Below are 4,656 nucleotides of genomic sequence, written 5' to 3' on the forward strand. Positions count from 1 at the left end.
AGAGATTAAGCATAAAAACTGATTTTATATTCAAATAAGATTTAAAAGTAGTTCTTAGGTCGAATTGTATATCATGTATTTAAGCTAGTCCTATCCAGTAAAATCTTAAAAGAAAACATAATTTTCAAAAGTTGTTCTAATCCGAATTATATGTCACTTATTCAAAATTAGAGTGATTAAAAATCATGTATGTGTCGCACACTAGTTGAACCAATATTCCTAGCCAAATTCAAATAATCATGTGAAAGAGTTTTTAACCTTTAATTCAAATATTAATTTTCCAATTATAATAATAGAATCCAAGAAGAATTAGCTTACCTTTTGATCCACTAGTCTGAATGAAGAACGATTAAGTCAATTACGAAATAGATCAATGCAACACTTTGAAATAAAATAAATGTAGATTAATTATCCATAGAAAATATAAATAGAGCTCTTAACCCTTTGACAAAAAATTAGTTACCCATGAAGAAGTAAGAAAAACAAGAAGAACAGAAGTAGTCCAAGGGGTTGATGCCCTTCTCTGTGAGCTATGCTCACTGATTTATAGACTAAATTCTAGAATTCAAATTCAACACTAAACTAATGTTATCATTTAAAGAGAGATAAGATAACTACTTATCTTTTGGAGAGAAAGATAAGCTACTGACTTCAATTTCAAATTCAAAATGAAAATTTAATTCAAACTCTAATAACCAAATCTCTTATGCTTCTAGAGAGAATCAATAACTAATCTTCTAGAGTCTTCAATATTCTAGATGTGATTAAGGCTTCTAATGATGTGGTTAATTAAGTTTGGGCCTTAATTATTGAATCCTGAGATTTGTAATTGCCTTTAAGCTAAGTTGGATTGGAGATAATTTGAGCAAAAATCCCAAGAACACCTTTTCAGGAGGGGTGTGTCCGCCAGGCATGAGATGGAGGCCGCCAAGCGGAGGTGAGGCATGAAGGGGGACCGCAAGGAGCAGGGTGAGGCCGCCAGGCGCAGGTTCCTCCCACAGGGTGTGCATGCAACGCGAAGGAGGGTCCGTCGGGCATACTTCTTGTAAGACCCCGGATTTTTGGAAATTAAATCATGAGTTAATTGAGATTTGTAATACTTATTTATGATTTTATTTTCAAAAAATTATCTTACAGAAAGATAATTAAAGCAAAGTTATGATTTTTTGAGTTTAAAAATAATTAGAACTTATATAATTTTTATAGTAATTAGATATTTTCTTATTTACAATTTAAAGTTTTAGTAATTGAAAAATAATAAGAATTTTGTATGCTTTATTTTGAATATTGAGATTTTGAACTCTATTTTATAAATAAAGGAAAATTAATTTGATTATCTCTAATTTAAAATTAGAGTACTTCTTGAAAATAATTTGTAAGCTGATAAATAAATATTATTCTCAAAAGTAATTTTATTGAACTATATTTGATTTTCAATTACTAATATACCCTTTTATTTTATTAAAAATACGGAGTTGTCGAGCAAGAGCTGAAGAGAGAGAGGCCTTGAGAGAGGCAGAGCTGTGCCGAGAAGAACGAGATCGTCATCGTCGTGCATGTCGCTGCCACTGGAACGAGTTTTCGTCGTTGTCGTTGATGAAGAACGTCACCCGTGGAGCTGAAGAAGCCCACCATCGAGCTGCTGCATCCCATCGCCGCTGTCACGCCTGGATGCTGCCAGCTCTGTCACCGCAGAAAGTGTCATCATCACGACTATGGACTGGGGCTTCGTAGTGGGAGGGAGCTCGCGAATATGAGAGAACTGCAAGGGCCAGGGAGAAGGCAGCTCTGCTTCCATCACTGTTGCTTTCACCAGTGAGTTGCACTGTGCCGTTAGGGATGTTGTTCTGTCACCGTCGGAGCCACGGCCATCATCACTAAAAGAGCTTCACTGCCAGAACTCTCTGTCACTGTTCTACTCCCCAGAAGCCGCCACCAGAGCTGTTGTTGCACCCTTCCTGCATTCCTCTTTGGTACAGTAAGTATTTATATTTTAGAACCCTCGCCATTAGTATTCTGTTATAGTTTATTGAGAATTTTGTGATGTTAATGTCTTAGGGATGAGTTACTGTTGCTGCATTCCGCGTTTGTTGCTGTCACAGCACTACGGCAGAGTTTCTTTAGACGTTGCGGCTGCCGCTACCATGAACTAAAAGAAAAAAGTGAGTTGTCGTGAAGTTAAGTCACGTTTGAGGTAGGGATCTTTTCTTAAAACTGTTTTATTATCAAGAATTGTTACAATTCAATATTGCCATGAAAAATATATTTTTATGATTATTGAGTCTTATGGATTGAACTGCATTGCTCTGGATGATTGCAATTGTTTGCCTAGTTGATTTATTGACTATTTGAGAAGACTAGATAATATAGTTTGTTGGTTGACTTTGTTGAATTAGTTTGCTCTATTTATTGTAAGTGAGTTGATATTTGAAAATGATTTGATATTGAAATTTGTTTGATATTTCAAAATGATTTGATATTTGGAAATAATCTGATATTTGAATTGATTTAATTTCGGAAATGGTTGAGAAGAGCTTGAGAAATGGTTTGGCTGGGATTCGAGGAAGGTGGAAAAGTTCGAGTTTTAGAAGAGATGCTGCCGAAATTTTTATGAGAATTTGGAAATTCTAGTTTGGTTAATTTAATTGAAGAATTATTTTATTTGATTTTGATCTAACTAGAGAAAAGAGTACGATTTGGGGTATTTTAGCGAGCTTTAAAGTATTTATTAAAGAATAAATGGTTATGTTGTTTCAGTTAAGATTATGATTTGCAAACAGGATGACTTTTGAGTCTTTTGACGGAGGTTTAAACTTAAAAAGGTTTTGGAGTTAGCTTGGGATTTTTGGTTGAGTAAAAATGAGGATTTAACTTGCTTTTTAAGAGAATAAATTTTGAAAATGGTTTATTTTTTATGCGCTAAGTTTTTGGATAAAAGATTTTTTGTTGAACCGAAAGTGAGTTTTATTCAATTAATTCTGATTAATAGTTATATTTTTTAAAATTTCAAATGGATTTGAAGGGATTAATTATTGAAGTTAATTTGATAACTTGGTTTAAGAAAAATAGAATATTTATGGTTTTATTAATTTAGAAAATTGATTTGTGAATTTCAAGAATTATAAGATAAGGGTTGAGGACCATGGAAGTACTTTAAATTGAACCTAAGATGCTTGAAAGTTGGATTTAGTTAGCCTTTAAAGTGATTGACATATAATTATTATATAATTGTGATTTTGATATTGAGTTTGGTTATGCCTAATTATGATTACATTTGAAATATGATAAAGACTTGATTTTTGAGATACCTAGGCGGAAGCAAGGGTTGTGACTTAGTCTCACTTCCTTCGTATTAAGATTTGAGACACCTGGGTAGACGCAAGGGTTATAGCTTAGTCCCACTTGCTTTCGATGGATATTTTAAACACCTGCTTGGGTAGATATAAGGGTTGTGGTTCGTCCCACTTGCATCCAGAATTGTGGTAAGATGCACCTACCTGGATAGATGTAAGGGTTGTACTAGGATTGTGGTGAAAGGCACCTGCTTGGGTAGATGTAAGGGTTGTTGTTCGTCCCATTTGCATTTAGAATTGTGGTGAGAGGCACCTGGCTGGGTAGATGTAAAGGTTGTGGTTCGTCCCACTTGCATCCGAGATGTGGTGAAGCACCTACCTGGATAGATGTAAGGGTTGTGGTTTATCCTACTTGCATCCGAATTGCAGTGTGAAGTACCTGTATGGATAGATGCAAGGATTGTGGTTGGTCCTACTTACTCTGTGATATGGTGTTCTATGTCCGGGTTAGCTACCAGATGTGTTAGGTTCTGGTAATATAACCGACATGTGAGCTTATGGTCAGTAGGACAGGCATGCACCATATGCATTTATGTGACATTGTTTGCGTCTCCATATTATATTTGGTTTGCCTATGTGAATATTTCTATTTAGCTGCTAATTGTCGTACTTACTGTAATTGCTCTTGATTGTGTTTGAACCTTAATACTTGTGATTGTGACTGATTGGTTCGGATTATGGTGGTTTGAGCGTGATTTGATTACTTGTTGGGCCGCGGAGGCTGTGATTTGATTATATTTTGGGCCGGAGGCTGTGATGTGATTATATATTGGGCCAGAGACCGTGATTTGATTATATTTTAGGTAGGAGGACGGGATTGGTTGAATTATTGGTAAGTCTAGTCAGAGTGGGTCGTTGATATGTGATGAAATTTTTTGGAGATTAAGTTTGATTGGGTCTTTTTATAATTTAAAATATGAACTTGGATTTTGGATAATTGTTAATTTTTAAAAAGATTCAGAAGACGAATGATGATCACTGCGATTGAAATCCATTCTTTTCCTTACGCGTATCCTTTTTGACAATTCTAAAATCCTCTAGTCAGACCGTGTGGTTAGGTTCTCACCCCCTACAGCCTTATCTTTTTCAGGAAACGGACGAAAAGCCTACGAGGACTTTTCTGAGTATTTGAGTATTTCGGTTGCACTGTATCTGTTTTAATGCGTTAGTTATAGTTTTTCCATCGCCTTTATTATTATATTTTTGTAAGAGGAATAGGAGTCATGATTGTAATGATGTGGACATATGTAATATTTGTAATTACTTGTATAAGGAACTCTAGTTATTATGTATTTGTGTGTAT

This window comes from Arachis ipaensis, chromosome B01 (genome assembly GCF_000816755.2).
Source record: "Arachis ipaensis cultivar K30076 chromosome B01, Araip1.1, whole genome shotgun sequence".
NCBI lineage: Eukaryota > Viridiplantae > Streptophyta > Magnoliopsida > Fabales > Fabaceae > Arachis > Arachis ipaensis.